This window comes from Xyrauchen texanus, chromosome 32 (genome assembly GCF_025860055.1).
Source record: "Xyrauchen texanus isolate HMW12.3.18 chromosome 32, RBS_HiC_50CHRs, whole genome shotgun sequence".
Classification (NCBI taxonomy): Eukaryota; Metazoa; Chordata; class Actinopteri; order Cypriniformes; family Catostomidae; genus Xyrauchen; species Xyrauchen texanus.
The window spans coordinates 38,793,568-38,815,242 of record NC_068307.1 but is presented as its reverse complement, the minus strand read 5'-3'; the positions used below and the strand labels follow the sequence as shown (position 1 = coordinate 38,815,242).

At 37.4% G+C, this 21,675-nt stretch overlaps 1 long non-coding RNA gene across 1 annotated transcript; it reads right to left on the bottom strand.

The window, feature by feature from the left end:
- Positions 1 to 19,591: 19,591 nt before the first annotated feature.
- LOC127625610 (uncharacterized) lies at positions 19,592 to 20,609 on the bottom strand. The gene is made up of 5 exons (XR_007968323.1): positions 20,555 to 20,609; positions 20,254 to 20,325; positions 19,916 to 20,148; positions 19,725 to 19,802; positions 19,592 to 19,640 (listed from the first exon to the last, which is right to left on the bottom strand). It is a non-coding gene; the product is annotated as an uncharacterized LOC127625610 (long non-coding RNA).
- Between the last annotated feature and the right edge of the window lie 1,066 nt (positions 20,610 to 21,675).

The window sequence follows — 21,675 nt, the reverse complement described above, 5'->3', positions numbered from 1 at the left end:
TCTTTCTGACAGACAGACAGAATAAATGAATGCATGTGAAATTGCCTTAACCTGTTTTAGTTCTGACGGTCATACCGCAATAACCAGTGTATACGCGCACCGCGAAATATAGGTGCGGCTAGTTTGACCGCTCATTTCGAAGTGGCGGCTGGCTTGACCGCAGTAGGAAACGCTGTATGAGGAGTCAGCCTGGCTTCACTGAAGAGCTGTTTTAACTGAGTAAAAAAATATTATACTATCTGTTTTTATTTGCAATGAAGATACTTTTGCAAAATGCAGTATAAGTCTCATAAAATTACTGTGTTTCAGATAGTTATAACATTTAATAATAATAGAAAAGTTGACCCAAATATGTAAATTCTGTCATCATATGGTATATATGTATATATACTCAACCTCATGTCCTTCCAAATCCATGTGACTTTCTTTTGCAGAACCCCAAAAATGTATTTTGTATTCCATATAATGAAAGTAAATGGTGAGAAAAATAGCTTGTTTTGGTCACAACGACTTTCATTATATGGACAAAAACATTTTTTAAAATGTCATCTTTTGTGATCCACAGAAAAAGTCATACAGGTTTGGAAGGACATGAGGTTGAGTAAATAGCTGTGCGTAAGGTCTTAAGTTGGGGTATAAAGTTCAAGGCTTCGTAACTACTAGTTAGTTTGCAACTAAGTCGGTGCTTAATTTGGTTGCTCCACCTGGGGCCGGTTGCATAAAACTGTTTTAGACTAGTCTGACTAGTTAGTCGTCTAAAATGTTGGTCTTAATTTTTTCAGTCAGTTGCATAAATACTTAGATCAGTCTAATTAAAGACCAAAATGTAAGATGGCACACCTCAGGCTAACGTTTGTTTACATTCAGCTGAGCCAGTGGGGGCTGAAAGGGGCTTGAGTTGAGACTTGGTTGAAGACTTCATAAATGGTAACAAAATGTTGTTTTTAATTATTTGGTTTAAAATCACTAAATGTGTTCATTAAAATACATTTTGAAGCATTGTAGTCCTCTAATAAGCAAATATTCTCAGCGAATAAAAAATTTATTGAGCGTCCACTGTCGGCCATTTTTTTTAAGCTGTTCAGTGTCTTATTTTTCCCACAATGCAATGCAAATTAGACTGTCTTACTAAAGACAACTGTGAGCTTGTTTTATGCAACAGGCTTTCTATGGCGTCTTTAGCTAGTCAAACTAATTGTTAGATGCAGTCTTAAGTTAATGGCTATGTTTATGCAACCGGCCCAGTAAGTTGTAAACTCTCCATAAAGTGATGCGTAGTCACATAATATGACGTTTACCTGCATTGATCTATTAAGCAGCCTTCATATTTGTACACAGAAGTATTAAAAAGCAATGAACTTCAATTTGATTTTGTTACGGTTGATGTACAAACCTTGTTTGCTCACGTAACTGTCACTGTGGACGTCACAAGAGCAGCTCTCTTGAGAGACATATTTTGATAATTAAGATATTATTTTAATTATTTAACATTTTATACTTTTATATTTATAGTCGCGACCTGACTTCGGATAAGCGGTTGAAGATGGATGGATGGACTTTTATATTTGACTGTCATTCATATGTTTTTGAAGCCTGAAAAGGAAATCATACTCTTATTTTATTATATGACTCAAGCTTGTAAAAATTTGTATAAATGAATTTGTGAGTTTGTATGGTAATTAATCATCATATTTATGAAACACCTAAAACAGGCAATTAATTGTCATAATCACAATTATTTGATTGATGCCTGTCATGCAAAACATGAGCTTATTGATGTCATAAAATATCAGTCTGCTTTTTTATTCCATCAGTTACATCTGCTCTGAGTCTTCCGTAAATATTTAGTTTATACGTAGGGTTACGTTCTACCGAAGTTTAATATTTAGTAGTGCGTAAATTGTGACTCCGTGCCCATTTACGCCACAACTAGGCTAAGTTTAAACTTTCGCATAGCTGGTGCAACCGGCCCCTGATCTTTATATCAAACTTTTCTTTTTTCTTCTATTTTGCAGTACAAGCTTGCCCAGAGTTTTCTTAAGCCGTTTGGAGTGTGATGCAGCACATGTTTCCTTGGCAATGAAGTGGAGGCTGATGTTTGTGCAGCCTTCTGCAATGCACTTTGAGTATGAAGAAGTGATTGTTGTATGGTTCTAGGTTGAACATGTTTGCCTCAAGTTCCTTGAATGCAGAACCACCATGGAGATCCAGAACCTTTGTGGGGACAGAGATGGGCCTTGTGAGTGTGTGCTATTGAAGAAATCTCTCAGCTGTCTTACAGACTTTCAGGACACTGTCTGACGGTCTTATAAATCCACCTCAGGACTTCATGTTGATTAGTGTGTTCATCTTGGGAAGAGCTCTCGACACTGAGTGCTGATAAACAGGTAGTGCACAGAATCATCTTCATAGTTGTTTTAACTTCAAAGCCTGCTATGTACCCCACCACAGCCTCTTTGAACATGGACAAGCTGGGAAGACATACAGTGATGTTTTTCTCTGTGTCTTCTGTTTCAGGCTGAACGTCACTGCCTGAAATGCCAGCATATCAGTAGATGTTGCATCCAGTGTCACTGTGCTATCCAGTGGAGAACTGTTGCCACTAGCTCTGATGGCATGTCTTGCTACCATTCTTTTGAAAGCTGAATAATGTGGGATTGTTGTTATATCCATTAGCAGATTTGTCCCCACATATCTGCAAATTTTTATTGTATTGTTCAGTTTAAGTAAATTTTTTTATGTACTTGGAAGCTTTTGTAATTGAACAAATAAATAGGCCTATGTATGATTTCCTTGAGTGTGCATATGTCAATAAACTTATTTCAAATTATGATTTAAAAGATCAGGGGATTGTTGAAATAATTAAATGCTGGTATGTACATATTCCAGAAATGAATGCAAATGGATAATTCCATTAAGTAAAGGTACCTTTACTTAATGGAATTATCCATTTGCATTCATTTCTGAATATGTACATATATATATATATATATATATATATATATATATATATATATACATGCATACACACACACATAATGCATATGAACTTGTGTGTGTATACTATACAACATTTTTATATTTGGTTCTTCTGGATTTATTCTTAAGAGGTTACAATATCAACACAAAGCTAGTCGTTTTTATTAACAACTTTAAAATGTGTTGATGTGCATGCCCCCCAAATTAGTTCATATTTACTATTTAATCTAGTCAAAAAATGGTTAATAATGTTGGAAAATTATGCAGATGTATAATTTGTCAACATTATGAACAATGAGCATCAACAGATTTAAACTATGAAGGCAGAGAAACATTGCATCCTGTAACAATTTGCAGATGGATAACTTTGCTTTAAAAAGAGGTATTAATACACTTTAGTGTTGTATTTTTACTGTTGATTATTAAAGATTATGATCGTTATGCCCACTCTACATGGGGATGACGACTAATGTGTGCTTAATATATACATAGTCATAAATTACAACCGTAAAGCTGAGGGACTGTCAAGATTAGTATATGCTGCCACTTCACTCGATGTTTCTAAAGAGATGAGTAAAGTCATTGATCCTGCTTTATTTAATTTTCTTTGGAGAAACAAAACACATTATATTAGGAAATCTATAATAATGAATACTTATGAATCAGGTGGATTAAACTTCCTTGATTTTTGTACTCTAAATAATATTTTTAAAATTAATTTTGGAAAGATTTGACCAGATTTATAATTGATAACATTGAACCCACTTTTTCTTTGTTTAGATAACGTTATATTTGGTTTTACTAATATCCCCTCAAATAAAAGGAAAGAATACTATATGATACATTTAATTTAAATTTTTGCTAAATTTCATATACATAAATATAAGTAGGCTACAGTAAATCCCAACCTTTGTTTATGGTTCTTGAAAAAGAAATTCAAATATATATCAAGACTATTTTTAATTCAAATAATAAGAAAGCAATTAAAACTGTTTCTATATGTGAGTCCTTCAATATATTTACATGATATTTAGCCTTCCCCCCTGGCTGTATTTTTCTCTTTATTATATGTTTATTGTAGTTTTGACTGTACATTGACTTTGTTTGTATGAATCTTAATAAAGAAAATAAAAAATTAGAAAAAAAAAAAAAAGTCATAAATTACAACCTGTGGGCACTTTAGACTCATCCTTAATTGAGTGTTGTTTCGCAGCAAACGCCGCACATGCGACAGAGGGCACTCTGTCGGTAGTGTCACTACTCGATCCGTACCGGAAACACGATTGGTACTGCGCATGTGTGAAAATGCGTCTACTTCCTGTCTGAAGTATTTTTTTTATTTTCTTTTTTATTCAAATTTCATAAAAGCTTACAATGACATTTAACATCAAACATAAGACAAACAGATATTGGGGGAAACATAAAACAGATCTTACATTATACAGAGTAAAACATTAAATTCTACAGACAATTTTTTTTCAAAATATGAGATGTTTTTATGCGCTTCTTATTTGTAGTGATTGACTTCAATGAGTCATAAAATATTTTAAGATCTTTACAAAAGAAATTAAATGAGGGTGTTATAGACATTACTTTAGCTTTATGTATATGAAACTTCCCGAGAAGAATTATTAACTTTAATGTGTTATCAATTATATCTGAGCCAGTATTACAATCCAAGAAGAAGATCATAGCCTCATCTATTCTGATAATTTTGTAGAATGCATCAAAAACCATCACAGATACCTGCTTCCAAAAGTCTTCAGAGTATTTACAATTACAAAATAAATGAATGAGAGTTTCAGATTCAAGATTACAAAAACAAAATTGTGATGAGAAGTCTTTTTTAAACGTATTAAGAAATGCATTACAGGGATAATACCTGTGTAGTATTTTGAAATGAGTTTCCTTGACCTTATTTGGCAGTAAAAATGTATTACTTGCGGACCAGATTATCTCAGAAGAGGGTATAGAAGAAAAAAATTGTTTCCATTTCAGAATTGCTTTAGGGTAGCATCTGATATCTTGATTAAGACACTTTCTGATGTAAGAATTATTACACTTCATATCCAAAATATTAACACCTCCAATAACAAGTTTAGGAGTCTGCCGCAACACTGAGTTGTAACTGAGATGGGCTTTCACAAGCTGAAGCAATTTTATGGAAATGTTTTTAACAACCATATGGTAATCTCTACATGTAGATTCAATCCCTGAAAGAGCAAGAAATTGTTGATAATTATAGATCTCACCATTACAATGTAATAAGTCGGAAATAAAAATAATTCCCTTATCAAACCATTCTTTTTTATATATACTTTTTCTATTAGATAATATATGTTGGTTATTCCATATTATACATGTGTGAGGGGAGAAATTATGTTTAAAGGCTATTTTCCATGCATCTAGTGATTACTTGTGAAAGTTAGATAATTTTATGGGAAGTTTACTACATTTAAAGTCACATAATAATAAAAAGTTTAACCCACCACACTTTTCAAAAAACAAATTGGGGATATAAAACCATATAGAATTATTATGGGCCAAGCAATGTTTTATCCAGTTGATTTTAAAAATGGTGTTAAGAGTACTGAAATCAAGAACGTTGAGCCCACCCTCCGAAATAGTTCTAATAATTGTTTTTCGCTTTATATATTCTGTCCTGTTTTTCCAAATGAACTTAAATATGGCCCTGTCAATATCTGTGCACATTTTAGGGTTAACATACAAGGAGAGAGCAGGATATACCAGCCTCGAAATTCCCTCAGCTTTGGAAAGCAGAACACGTCCATGGATAGACAGGTTTCTCTGAGACCAGCAATTAAAAAGTTAAGTTAAGTATGCGAGAAGGAACAAAGTGCAAAACTAATCTCTTTAACCTTCCATATCAAGCATCAAATGGCTTAGAGAATATAAAACTAACGTTAATAGGCCATCATTCAAAAGGAGATGCCATGAGAGAACAAAAAGGACACCATCTTTGCAGAGGTTACATCCACAGGCCTACTTGTAGATAAGGTTCAATGTCACTTTTTTGGTCCATAAAAGGATAGAGGGCAAACGTTAATATGATTCACATATTATCCGCTGTAATCTTCTTTCCATCAATAATGGCAACCGATCCCTTGAACCCAGCTCGTTTTCCATCTTTCCTGGCTTGACTTACCAGCGGCCACAGTTTATTCTGTGCCTCCCTCGCCCGTTGTGTCAGATCTTCTGTTATTTTGATGCCTTTCTGTTTGAGGACTTCAGAGTTTTTCGCGTCCATCCAGATGCGATCCCGATGAGTGCGTGACAAAAACTGCACAATAATCCGCCGTGTACTCGCGCCTTCTGCTCTCGGACCGATTCTGTGTGCAACATCAATGGAAGTCTGAAGAACGTCTCTCAATCCCGGTGAGATTCGAGAATCAATATCCATTGCGATCATTTTCACGTTTTCTCCTGCCTCCTCCGGAATACCATACATTTTCAAATTCCACCGTGTTTTATATGCCTCCAGTTCGTCGATTTTTTCCCACAGTTGTTTGTTTTCAGTGACCTACTTGAACACCTAGTTCGTTAGTTTTAGCTACAGCCCTCTCCGTTTTGTCGGCAACTGAATCAACTTTGGTGGCGAGTTGGGATATCAGGGTCGAACTGGATGTAACAGACCTTTCAATTTCCAGTAGCTTCTCCATGAAATCATCTTGCTTTTTTCCCAACCTCTCAATCGCCTTCAGTATATCATTTAGTATTTCCGTATTTAAGGGCTCAGATACCTGCCGTCGTATCTTCGGAAGAGGGCTGTTAATTGGGGTGTCTGAAGATGGTAAACAATCCATACTTAAATCCTCTTCGACTTCGGGGGTGAGTTTAGCATAACTATGCACACGCTTCACACTTTCCGCCATTCCTTCCATTTATCTCAGGTTATGTTTCAGTCAACGCACTCGACAGGCCGCAACTGTTCAATTCTAACAGTCCCAAAAGGCAAATATTCTCAATTCCAGCTTAAAAATGTTGTAGCATCATTCAAAACATAAAGACATTTGTAGAAGTAACGCAAAAATCAAGGAAGGAAAAAATACACTAAGTTTTGCACAAAAGTTTATGCGAGACAGAAACGGTTCAGCTATGCAGACGCCATCTTGGCGCTCATTTCCTGTCTGAAGTATGTCGAAACAATTTAAAGCTTTTTTTAAAAATTTTTTATTTTTATTAATGCTTAACACAATACACAAATAATAACAGATAACAGAATACAAAAACAACACCAAAAAAATTTAATAAAAAAATAAATAAAAAAAATTAAAATAAATAACAATGGGGGAATGATATAAATTAAACATATTGATACATTATAAGAATTACATGACACTGAAAAAAGGAAAAGAATTACAAACAGATAATGTTTTTAAGGCTTTTTTGTTCTCAGACAACTTAATTGAAAATAGATATTTTTCAAGTTCTTTAATAAATATAAGAAAGAGAGGTTTGGCATTTAGATATTTAGATTTATGAATATGGAATTTTGCTAGTAATAAGATCATATTAATTACGTAAAAATGACCTTTTTTAGATTTATCATAATCAATAAAGCCTAGGACCACATCCTTCCAATACAACACACATTCATTATAGATTTCAGACCTAATAAATCCAAAAACATCTTGCCAAAACATTTTCGTAAATGGACAATACCAAAAAAGATGAACTACAGTTTCGTCAGAGTTGTCACAAAAAGAGCAACTGGAGGAAATATCCTTTTTGAACTTTTTGATTTGCAGGGTAGCTTTTATGAATTATTTTAAAAGAAATCTCTTTTACTTTATTGGTTAAAAAAAGAGATGTGGAAGCATCCATACTTTTTTCCAACAGATATTACCAACTAAACTACTCCAATAAGCGGTCACAGGCGGTAAAGTAACAATGTCTTGCTGAAATAGTGAACGGACTGATCTATTATTGTTTTTATTGGGAGAAGCAAAGCACAATTTGCCAACAGGAGTATTGACCAAACTAAGAGAGACTGGAAGAAGAGAATGAGTTCCTCTCAATAAAGCAAGAGCACCTGATGGGATTGAACCCATAACTATGGAACATTCTTTGGGAGAAACAGGAAATTGAAAATGATCTAGAAATTCTTTATATGAAAACAACAGCCCTTGAGAATTGATTAATTGACTGACTAACAAGATATCTTTATCAAACCAATTCTGAAAAAATATAGATTTATTCTTGTATAAAATATTACAGTTATTCCAAATAAAATATTTATGAGGTGAAAAGTTGTGCTTAAATATCAAAGACCAAGCCAAAAGTGACTGCTTATGAAAAGCAGATAATATTGCTGGTAATTTTTCAATTTTGTAGTTACATAACAGAAGAAAATCCAGACCGCCAAACTGAGAAAAAACATAATTAGGAATAAAGTTCCATAAAGACACTGGGTTCTTTTTAAACTGTTTTATCCAATTCATTTTAAAGGTATAATTTAAAGTACTAAAATCCAAAATATTTAGACCACCCTTTTCACTAATATTCATCACAACGGATTTTCTAATATAATGAATTGAGTTTTTCCACAAAAACTTAAAGAGTATCTGGTCAATCATTTTACCGGGCTTTGACTCCAAATGAACAGATTGAGCAGCATAGATGAGCCTTGAGAGGCCTTCAGCCTTCGTAAGAAGTACCCTGCCTCTCAGAGAGAGATCTCTTTGTAGCCACTGGTTAAATCTCTTCTGAATTTTATCCGTAAGGGGTTGAAAATTAAAAATGCATCTTTCTTTTTGGTCCTTCACTATATAAACTCCTAGATAACAAACCCTTTCTTTCACAGGAATACCGTGAATAAAGGAGTCATTGCAGTTTTTTATGGCCAAAAGCTCACATTTTTGAACATTTTTTTTCAAGACACTGAAAAATAAACCCATGCTCTATAGTGTCGAAAGCTTTGCAAAAATCCAAAAAAAGAACAAAACTATCATCAGAAACTAGACTAGAATAATCTAAGATATCTAAAACTAAACGTATATTATTTGATATGTGTCTATTACTGATGAATCCAGATTGAGCCTCATCTATTATAGAACAGAGCACATGTTTTATTCTTTTGGAAAGTATTTGAGCCAAAATCTTATAATCATTATTTAATAAACTTATTGGGCGCCAATTGTCAATAAAGAGTGTATCTTTGTTCTGTTTAGGAATGAGGGAAATTATTCCTTGAGTCATACTGGGAGGAAGTTTGTGATTTTTAATACTATCGATAAACACTTCCAAGAGAAAAGGGGCAAGAATATCTGAGAATTGTTGGTAGAATTCTGCTGTAATGCCGTCATTGCCAGGTGACTTGTTACATTTGAGATGTTTTATGGCATCAGCTACCTCTTCTAATATTATATCCTGATCACAAAAATCTTTTTCTATAGCACTTATTGAATTTAGACTTTCTAAGGAGTTTAAGAAGAGAGTGGCAGTATCAGCACAATAGCTGGATTTGTAAAGGTTGGCAAAAAGTTATGACAAAAGTGGGAAATAGTTTGACAATCATCCGTAACATGACCATTGATGCTCAGGTGGTGAATTGTGTGAAACAATTTACAGCTGTCACTACTCGATCCGTACCGGAAACACGATTGGTACTGCGCATGTGCGAAAACTCAGATTTGATGTCACTTCCTGTCATCGCCAACGTTTTTACGACAGTCTGCCACGATTTGTACTGCGCATGAGTCGCGGTGGAGAGTGACTGATTTAAATATGGATTATTTTGTGTTGTATGTACATATTCAAGAATTTCTTTTAAAAGGAGAAATTCCCGACAATCCCACAGAGCATCGGAAGGTGAAACGGGCGTCTACGAATTTTACTATTAAAGGTAACTATATACCTAGAGATTTTATAATGAAAAAAGAGAAATGACTGTATGGAACAACCAGGGTCATGTGCTTAATTCACAAATTGTGTTTAAAATATCTTATTAAGCTAATATATTAAGCTATGTTAACTGTACTTGTTCAGCACACGTATCTGGGTATTATAAAGAAAAGTGAATATAATGTAGTTTATAATGTAGTCTTTTTTCTCAAATAACTACTGTCTACCGTTGTCACTACTCGATCCGTACCTGAAACACGATTGGTACTGCGCATGTGCGAAAATGCGTCTACTTCCTGTCTGAACTATGTCGAAACAATTTACGGCAATTGTAGACAGTAGTTATTTGAGAAAATTGTTATGTATATTTTGATAAGTCACTTGTGATTTGTATCCTTTTTTTGGCAATAAAGATGACTTTATTAAGCTTTAAAAAAAAAAAGAAAAAAAAAAAAAGACAGTAGTTATTTGACACTACCCGATCAGTACCGGAGATAGCTTAACTAGTGATTCTCTTGATATAAAGACAATAATTGTATTGTTCTTATTGATGCATATTTCTTATTTCTCCCCTACGAGAGTTTTGTATGTTTTTTCTTGTTAATAATTAAATTAATAAATAAATTAAATTAAATTGATAAAATAAAATATATGGAAATATATATATATATATATATATATATATATATTGTATTGCTTAATGTGAACATTCAGTTCACAGTGTGTTACAACAAAGTTAATACACAACAATAAATATAAAGAATAACAGCAATAAGAATAGTTAAGGAAACTACTTTACCAACACCATAACTCAAAACAGAAACAAAACTAAAATAATAAACAATAAAGAAAAAGAAAATAAGTGGGAATTATTTAAATTAAAAGAAAATTACACATTAATTAAATAAAAATGTTTGTAGGCCGTGCAAATTGTACATGTTCTGAGTGCTTTTTTGTTAAGTGAAGATGAATTTGTAATCAAATACTATTTAGAAATAGGTTTCCAATTAAAAATATTTACATTTATGAATATAAAATCTACATAGAAAAATAATAAAATTTATTATAAAGCAGGCATTTGGATCTGCTTCAACAAATTCAAAAATAACAGTTTTAGGATTCTTTGAAAAACTTCGATTTTTAGATAAACAAACTAACATCTTCCCAAAGTTGCAAAGAATAAATGCAAGACCAAAACAAATGAAGAGAGGTTTCAGTGTCATTCTGACAAAAAGAGCAATTAGTGTCAAAATCAGATCTAAAATGTTTCTTTAAGACATTTTTGACAGGGTAAATATTATGAATTAATTAAAAAGATATTTCTTTTACTTTGTTTGTGAGGAAAAAGCTTTTTTGCAATTTAAATGATCAAAGAGTCCATTCCAATATGAGATTATAGAAGGGCAGAGACAATGTTCTCAAGGAATAGAGCTCTTATTTTATGATTCCTTCCTTTTTTTCAGAGAAACATATCTCACCAATAGGTGTGCTTACAGGTTCAGGAGAGGGTAATGAACCCATAAGAGAGAGTATTATTTTTGAAAATCATGTGTAAGCCAGATGGAATAGCATCCATAACTGTTACATTCTGAAAGAAATTCAGTATACCTAAAAAGCAAACCTTCATTATTAAAGAGCTGTCTTACATGAAATATTCCATTACTGAACCAGTAATTATAGAACAAAGATTTATTCTTAAATAGAATGTTCCTATTGTTCCATATGTAACACAGATGAGGAGAAAAGTTTAGTGCCAAAAGTCCATGCCAAAAGAACTTTTTGGTGAAAGTTAGATAGCTTGACAGGGACTTATTGAATACCACAAATTACAATTGTGAGAAGGCAAGCTGAGGGAAAATATTCCAAATACAGGTGGGATTAAGGAATCTATTATGCCAGTTTTTTTTAATTGTGTTATTTAGTGAGCTGAAATCAATGAAGTTTAAGCCACCCTTTTTGTGAGAATTTAGTATCACTGACTTTTTCAAATAATGGTATTTGTTTTTCCATTAAAATGTAATTAATAACCCATTGATTACTTTACACATGGGCTTATCAATGTACAATGCCTGAGTGGCATAAATTAGGTGAGACAGACCCTCTGATTTAACAAGCAAATCTCTGCCTTTCAACGATAGGTCTCTCTGCAGCCCCGCAATTAAGCCGTTTCATTGTTTATGTAACAATTGTGTTCAAATTAGCAGTGCATATAGAGTTATATTTGGTTATTTGTATACCCAAATATGTAACAGTTTCTAACTGAAATACCACAAATTGTATCGTACTGTTTTTAATCTGAAGTAATTCACATGTATTGAGATTAAGAGGTAAAAGCCTCAGGCTTTAGAAATGACATGAAGAGTACATAGGGCTGCTGTTAAACTAAATAGTTTACATTTGTTAGAACCCATATGGGAAATACAGTTGTGTATATAAGTGTGTGTGCATTTCTTTACATTTAATATTTTATTTTCTAAAGATATGTTCTACTTATTTCAGTATACTTTAACAAATGTCTGCATTTAAGAAACACACAGGATAAAGTTATTTATTCATTCAATTATTTAATAAATTAATGAATTGCTTCCATCCCTCACTCCCTCACTGGAACATGGCATTGACCTTCAGGCCTTGTTCATCAACACAGTATGACAAAAATGTTTCCATGTCCTCTTTACACTGAAATATAAACAAAAAGTTATCCTTTGTATTGGAGAATTCACCCCCCAGAACCTTCCTGAGGGCATTTTGTTGTTCATCACTGTTCATTTGCAGAAACGCAGGCTCTCTCACATCCTCATGGAATACATCTCTGTGATTGTGAACCCAGTGCCAAGCTGTATGAAGGTCTTTTACAATTAGTTTTTTACAAATACCTCACAGCTGTGTAAGTCTTTTTTTGCTGAGGTCATGTAATAAAATCGTATAAGTACTACAGACATTGTTTCCAACTTTGTTGTTTGCACATTTGACGCAAAATGTCCTTACAAACTCTTACTTTTTTAAACCGGCAAATAAGCAGGAGTACTAATCATAACGAAAACCTCCCGTTTCCTTGACAACCAATGTAAATCATGAACACGGATGACCAGGAAGCTGCGTTCTTGAAATTACAATTTTGCTGTTAATCATTAAAAATGTAAATTTAGTTCTGTAGTTCAGTAATACGGAGGTAAAAATGAGGTGTTTTATCCATTTAGCCTCAAATGTAAAAAGCCCTGTAACCCCCCCTTTCCCAGACAAGTTGGGCAAAGATTGTTCAATGTACAAATTTATCGGTGAACCTGCAAACCACAGAGAGTACAGTAGCTGAAAAAGCCGTATTGGCATTTAACTTAAATTTGGCAAGTGATGCATTCATGACATCCCCAAAATAAAAAGGTTGCTGCTCAGAAGTCATTCTGAATATACACATAACCAACATATATTTAGAAAGCCAACCCTTGAGAGTTTACATTTCAAGACTCAATTAACCAGACTGTTATTAATATTGAGATATATAAGCTCAAACATAGAAACAAAAAATATTAAGAATATATTTATAAAATGTATAAAAATATTATGTGAATTTAGGATTGCAAGTCATAACCACAACTAAAACATGGGGATTTTTTAAAGACAATCATCCCGCACATCCTAGTCAATATTATATAATAAAATCAACTAATCGAATATTCGAAAATCGTGACTCATCCCTAATTAATATAGTATTTCAGTGCAAGTGGATGACATGACAAGTAGCAAGAGGCAGTGCAATATGCGTGTAAGTGGGGTCAAATGTTCATAGCAAATTTAAAAATAAAAAAAATAAACCAATGTAGCAGCATCATAGTGTAAACTACCAGTGTATTTGTGCAAGAGTCAATCAGCTGCCCTTAGGTTATTGGAGGGTGGGGGTGGAAGGAAGAGGCTCTCTATGATTCCCCTATAGAAAGTTAAGAGGATGGATTTGTTGGAGATGAGCCTTCCTCAACTGTGGGAGGAAGTGCAGAGGTTTTTGGACTTTCTTGGCCAGGTTCTGTTGGTGGTGTCGATAGATCAAGATGGGTCATCTGTGATGTGGATACTAAGCAACTCCGTGATCTTGACCTGCTCCATTCATGGTGCTGTTGACGTGATGATTGTCAACGATCACCTCTGTAGTCATTTGGGTGTGGAGAGATATGATGTTGTCCTGTCCGTGTCTGTGTGTTAGATAAACAACTGAATTATATTCAGATAAATAAACAGAAAGCACACATTACTAGATAATTTAAATCACATTTTTCATCTTGACATTTGTATTAAGATGCTAACCATCTTAAACGAGCTTGACAAGACTACTGCAGTTCTGACCACAAATAACTGTTAAATAGCTCAAAAACAGCCATCTTTAAATAAAATATTTTTCCACCATATGTGCATAGCTACCATGCACAGAATTGTGTCATTGTATAAACTGTGACAATCAACCATAAATGGCTTATATAACTCCATGACTACCACTATAAAGTTGATTTGAAATAATTTCTTTGTTTTGCTTTGCACTCTTTTTAGCTGATAATTAGTCTAGCTTACTTGTAGCCTAGATAGCTTGCTATAAACCAATCCAACCTTGACATACCTGTCAAATTATTTCCTACGGTCTTCCCGTTTAAATATTTACCTGTAATTATCCCGTATTTGAATAATCTTTGCTTAGTTCATTGTGTATGTACCAAATGATTTGGATAAGCAACATACCTGTTACGAATGGAGGCAGCGAAGCAGACGAGGAGATGCGGATCCAATCGCAGTTCAACTTTATTAAGTAAACAAGCAAGAAAAAACACAAGGAAAACCCTCAATGGGGAAATAAACAAAACTAGAAAACACAGGCAGGGAACACACACACACCAGGCTAACAACATTCAACGAACGACAAGGTGTGAACAAAAAGCAGGGCTTAAATACACAGTGAGTGATGACAGAATGAGACAGGTGAAAACAATGAACAAAATGGCAGTGATAATGGCAGGTGGATTCTGGGAAGTGTAGTTCTAAACAATGACAAGTGAGACAGTGGAGCTAAACAAGGGACAAAAGTGAAAACTATGGAATGCAAAGGTGACAAAAACGGCAGACAGAGGGCAACAGTGAAACAAGACAAGGAATTCCTAACATAGCCCCCCCTCAAGGATCGGATTCCAGACGATCAACATAAAACAAAAAAATGTCCATTGACTGGGGGGGGAGCTTGTGGTGGGCAGACAGACCAAGGGGGGCAACGACGGGCAGACAGGCAGTCCAGGGGGCAACGAAGGGTAGACAGGAAGTCCAAGGGGGCACAAAGGGCAGGCAGGAAGTCCAAGGGGGCACAGATGGCAGGCAGGAAGTCCAAGGGGGCACAGATGGCAGGCAGGAAGTCCAAGGGGGCACAAAGGGCAAGGACAGGTTCAGGTGGTCTGGGAGCTGGCCACCGGGCAAGGACAGGTTTGGGGAACCTGGGAGGAGGCCACTGGACAGGGACTGGGTCTGGGGGCCTGGGAAGAGGCCACAGGACGGGAACAGGGTCAGGAGGCCTGGGAGGAGGCCACAGGACGGGGACCAGGTCAGGAGGCCTTGGGGAAGGCCACAGGACGGGAACAGGGTCAGGAGGCCTGGGAGGAGGCCACAAAAGGCGGTGACCTGGAAGGCTCTGGCGGCGAAGCCGTAGGAGGCTCGGGAGGCGGAGCCGCAGGAGCCGCAGGAGGCTCGGGAGGCGGAGCCGCAGGAGGCTCGGGAGGCGGAGCCGCGGGAGGCTCGGGAGGCGGAGCCGCGGGAATCTCGGGAGGAGGAGCCCTGGCAGACTCGAGAGACTTGAGAGATGGAGCCCTGGGAGGCGGAGCCCTAGGAGGCTTGGGAGGAGGAGCCCTGGGTGGCTCGGGAGACTTGAGAGGCGGAGCCCTGGAAGGCTCGAGAGGCTTGAGAGGCGGAGCCCTGGGAGGCTCAAGAGACTTGAGGGGTGGAGCGCTGGGAGGCTCGAGAGACTTGAGGGGTGGAGCCCTGGGAGGCTCGAGAGACTTGAGGGGTGGAGCCCTGGGAGGCTCGAGAGGCTTGAGAGGCGGAGCACTGGGAGGTTCGAGAGGAGCCCTGGGAGGCTCGGGAGACTTGAGAGGCGGAGCCCTGGGAGGCTCGGGAGACTTGAGAGGCGGAGCCCTGGAAGGCTCGAGAGGAGCCCTGGAAGACTCGAGAGGAGCCCTGGAAGACTCGAGAGGAGCCCTGGAAGACTCGAGAGGAGCCCTGGAAGACTCGAGAGGAGCCCTGGAAGACTCGAGAGGCTCGAGAGGCTTGAGAGGCGGAGCCCTGGGAGGCTTGAGAGGCGGAGCCCTGGGAGGCTTGAGAGGCGGAGCTCTGGAAAGCTCGGGAGGCTCGGAAGGCGGAGCTCTGGAACGCTCGGGAGGCGGAGCTCTGGAAAGCTCGGGAGGCGGAGCTCTGGAAAGCTCGGGAGGCGGAGCTCTGGAAAGCTCGGGAGGCTTGAGGGGCGCAGGCTCTATGACGGGCATGACCATTGGCGCTGGCTTTTGGTCAGTCCAGGCTATTGGCATTAGCCCGTGAACGGTCGAGGCTACAGGCGCTGGCTCAGGGACGGTCGAGGCGACAGGCGCTGGCTCAGGGACGGTCGAGGCGACAGGCGCTGGCTCAGGGACGGTCGAGGCGACAGGCGCTGGCTCAGGGACGGTCGAGGCGACAGGCGCTGGCTCAGGGACCTGAGGTGACAGGCGCTGGCTCAGGGACCTGAGGTGACAGGCGCTGGCTCACTGACTGTGGTATGCGCTGGCTCACTGACTTCTGAGGCGACAGGTACTGGCTCACTGACCTCTGAGGCGACAGGTACTGGCTCACTGACCTCTGAGGCGACAGGCTCTGGCTGGGTGACTGTGGTATGCGCTGGCTTGGGTTCGCTGACCAGGGCTCTGGCTCGCAGACCGGGGCAGGTGAGGGCTCTGGCTCGCTGACCGTAGCTGACGAGGGCTCTGGCTCGCAGACCGGGGCAGGCGTGGGCTCTGGCTCGCTGACCGTGGCAGGCGGAGACTGGGGAGCAGAAGCCTTTCCTCTTCTCCTCCTCCGCCGGGCGGACGAAGCTGGCAACGCTGGCTCGTTGGCCGTGGTAGGCGTGAAGGGACGAACCACGGGCGAAGGGAGAGTTACCACTGTGGGAGGAGTGGCATGGTTCTCCTCGATGATGCCCACAGTAAACGGTGAACCGCAGGCCAGCAGAGTCTCCTCCACGAACACGTGGAGCGTCCAGCCGCGCGTTGCCTGTGGCAACCGCTCCTTGAGCGCACTGTTCAGGCTCGCCCGGAAAAACCCCACCAGGTCGGAGTCAGGGAATTCGGTGGCACTCGCAATCGCGAGGAAATCGCGGATGTGGTCCTCCACTGGACGATTTCCCTGACTAAGGCTGAGCAGCTGACAGCTCGCTTTTCGAACCGCTGGATCCATGTTTGGTCGTTCGTTCTGTTACGAATGGAGGCAGCGAAGCAGACGAGGAGATGCGGATCCAATCGCAGTTCAACTTTATTAAGTAAACAAGCAAGAAAAAACACAAAGGAAAACCCTCAATGGGGAAATAAACATAAAACTAGAAAACACAGGCAGGGAACACACACCAGGCTAACAACATTCAACGAACAACAAGAAGTGAACAAAAAGCAGGGCTTAAATACACAGTGAGTGATGACAGAATGAGACACAGGTGAAAACAATGAACAAAATGGCAGTGATGACGGCAGGTGGATTCTGGGAAGTGTAGTTCTAAACAATGACAAGTGAGACAGTGGAGCTAAACAAGGGACAAAAGTGAAAACTATGGAATGCAAAGGTGACAAAAATGGCAGACAGAGGGCAACAGTGAAACAAGACAAGGAATTCCTAACAATACCGTTAGACCTAGCTTTACTGCTCCACTACCAACATTCTTTCGTGGCTACTGTTCTCATCAACGACAACGCATATATTCACAACGAAGTATAGCTTGCAGTCTTAAATACAACTTATATGAAAAGCATTAAGATATAGGGGTGTATAATCATTGTAAAACAAATCTTACCTTGACGTTGTCTTGCCGAGACACACCGGTCTCTCCAGGTTGGGTTGTAGACTCATTTGGCTTCAGACTGGCCGCGAGTCACGCGACGCCGGTTCAACGAATAGCGTGATTGGCCAAATCAATTCAACAAGGTAACAACACAAGCGTTGATTGGATCTCACTCCGACCAGCGTTTGTGATCAGCTAGCGAAATTAAATCTATTTTTATACTTTAATGTGCAACAATTGGCGTTGGAAACAATCGGTAATCTTTTTGTGAATTATTCATACAGACAAATAAAAAAATGAGCCAGACAGCTGCTGGGTAACTATCAAATCAAAAACTAAGCGAGATAGACGGACTTCGGCCCACCGCCTAAATGGTCGGCTGTTGCACCTGGTGAAATATATATATATATATATATATATATATATATATATATATATATATATATATATAAATGGCATGTAAACTAATTAAACTATTTATCCAGCATGCATGCAACTGCTTGATATATGACCACTAAAATAATTTACCTTATCAGTGTCCTCTTCAACCACAGCTCTTTTGCTGGGCAACAGTTTTGTGGTGGTGGATTTTGACACCCTAAAGACAGGCTCAAGGGTTCCCTGAAGGATTTGGGATGCTTCTTCTGTCCAGTATGCAAATCTCTGTCCATAACTTTGGTAAATATGTAAATGTATATGCACTCTATTTGTAAAACAACTTTCTAGTATGACTTGGCCAACAGTGACTTAATATAGCCAAGATACTGAAATTTTATCTGTAGAGTCTGTCATAACCTTCCTGGCAAAACCTCTCCATCAACCACCACTGGTGAATCAATGGCACCTCCTCCTAAAAACACAAAAATACAAATAAAAAAATGGACATATACCAGTAGTTTGATGGCATACTTGTGTGAAAATCCAACTTACCTCTGTGAATGTTAATGGACATGATGTACAGGTGCTGAGAGCATACTGTGAAATGCAAATAACACTGTAAGACTTTGATTTTATTATCTAACAGCTTTGACAAATTAAACATTCTTACCATCAGCATGTAGACACCACAGGAATTCCCTGAATGGTGATGCTATCTACTGAGGTAGAGAATGCTAAAGTGATAGTGACACTCTGGGCACACATAGACACACACAGTCCCAGAAACATTACATTATCCACATCTCTAAATATACAATGTAACAGTGACATAACAAGAGCTCAGAGAATCAGAATCATAGCAAAGAAAATACATCAGCCTATGCCTAGGTCTAATTCCGATAGTATGTCACTACTTAATTTACCTTTATTATTCAAATACAAACTGTTTCATTAAGAAGTTTCATCATATTGACTCTGGTGTCGATGTCATCTTCCGGGTCAGCAACTTCAAAATCATCTCCCATGGGACAGGCATTCATGACCTCTGGCAGACGTGGGTGTCGATGGAAGAGGAGGAAGTAGGGACTGTGTCTAGTGGAGTACTGATCATATAGGAAGCTTCCCATTAACTATTACATTTGTATTGAAGGGAAAAACTCCACCCTTGACATTACATATTAAATAAATTTATCAATTAAGTTTTACCACTGACAACTAACTGTAGATATTATAAATATAATAAGTAAGCATGTTAAAACACAACCTGCTTTGCAGTGTTGATTCCATACACCACAGCAGGAAGGTGGAGATCCCAGTCATTATGGTTGTCATTCACATACTTCCTGAGAGCACGCTTGATATTCTGATTGGTCCTTTCATCCTGTACATATCAATGCATATATAAAGTTGACGAATAACCACAAGACAACAATAGATCTTACAGAACAGATATCCAAAGAGTTACCTGTCCGTTGGTCTGGGGATGGTAAGCACTGGAGACAGCATGTTTGATTTTCAGCGTACTGAAAATGCTGTTGTTGAGCTGTAGAGGGATTATCAGTTAAATTTGCAAGACTGGAGTAATTGTAGACAACAACATACATGTAGAGACTAAAGTAGGGGGAAAAAACATAATAAACCTTTACAAAACTTCACCTTGTTGACAAACTCCTTCCCTTGGTCTGTAATGATTTTCCTATCCATGCCGAACAAGTACAACTTTGTGGTTATTATTGCAGACACCTCAGCTGCTTTCTTAGATTGCATTGGTTCTGCAATAACCCACTTGGTGTACAGGTCTGTCATGTAAGGACATACTTGTTGTTGCGTGCTGTTTCTGGCAGTGGTCCAATCAAATCCAAACCAAGCACTTCCCAAGATTCTTTTACCTGCATGGCACAAAATTAGCATCAGCCAAATGCTGGGAAAACTGTACACAAGCTTGAGACTAGCTTGTTAGTCTAATCAGTATGCTAAATTATTGTAAGTAGTACCTTAATGGAATGCAAGACTGGCACAACAGTCTTGATGGGGTCATTCAACTGGCAGCGGTGACAAGATCTGACCTAAAAAGCAAAAAAAATGTTTTAACAATGTCTAGAAAATATCCAGTTGATACAAGTTGGTGATGACAATAAATATAACTTCTAAATCAAGGAGGTATTGAACAATCAGAGGTGGCAAAAATAGATACATTCTTAAGTATAGATACTTGTAAAGAAAAAAACTGGAAAAAGTAGAAGTAAAAGAAAAAGAAGAAAGTAAAAGTAAAGTACCACCAATGTAGTACATTACCCATTCTTTCACATCCTGGATAATTGTAGGCCAATAGTAGCCAGCAATAACCCTGTTGAGTGCCTCTGACACCACTGTGATGGCCAGTCCAGGGTTATTGTGGCACTCCATAAGAACAGACCTCTTCTCTTCCTCTGACAGGAAGAGGAAGAGAAGAGTTTTTGTCTTTAGAAAATTTGAGAAAATTGTTATGTATATTTTGATAAGTCACTTGTGATTTGTATCCTTTTTTTTTGGCAATAAAGATGACTTTATTAAGCTTTAAAAAAAAAAAAAGACAGTAGTTATCAGTACCGGAGATAGCTTAACTAGTGATTCTCTTGATATAAAGACAATAATTGTATTGTTCCTATTGATGCATATTTCTTATTTCTCCCCTACGAGAGTTTTGTATGTTTTTTCTTGTTAATAATAAAAAAAAAGAAATTTTTTTTTAAGGTTAATATGTGGCACAAATTAAATTGATAAAATAAAATATATATATATATATATATATATATATATATATATATATATATATATATATATATATATATATATATATTTATTTATTTATTTTTTGTATTGCTTAATGTGAACATTCAGTTCACAGTGTGTTACAACAAAGTTAATACGCAACAATAAATATAAAGAATAACAGCAATAAGATTAGTTAAGGAAACTACTTTACCAACACCATAACTCAAAACAGAAACAAAACTAAAAAGTAACTAAAATAATAAACAAGAAAGAATAAGAAAATAAGTGGGAATTACTTAAATTAAAAGAAAATTACACATTAATTAAATAAAAATGTTTGTAGGCCGTGCAAATTGTACATGTTCTGAGTGCTTTTTTGTTAAGTGAAGATGAATTTGTAATCAAATACTGTTTTATCTCTTGTAAGAATACCAAAGAAATAGGTTTCCAATTAAAACTATTTACATTTATGAATATAAAATCTACATAGGAAAATAATTAAATTTATTATAAAGCAGGCATTTGGATCTGCTTCAACAAATTCAAAAATAACAGTTTTAGGATTCTTTGAAAAATTTCGATTTTTAGATAAACAAACTAACATCTTCCCAAAGTTGCAAAGAATAAATGCAAGACCAAAACAAATGAAGAGAGGTTTCAGT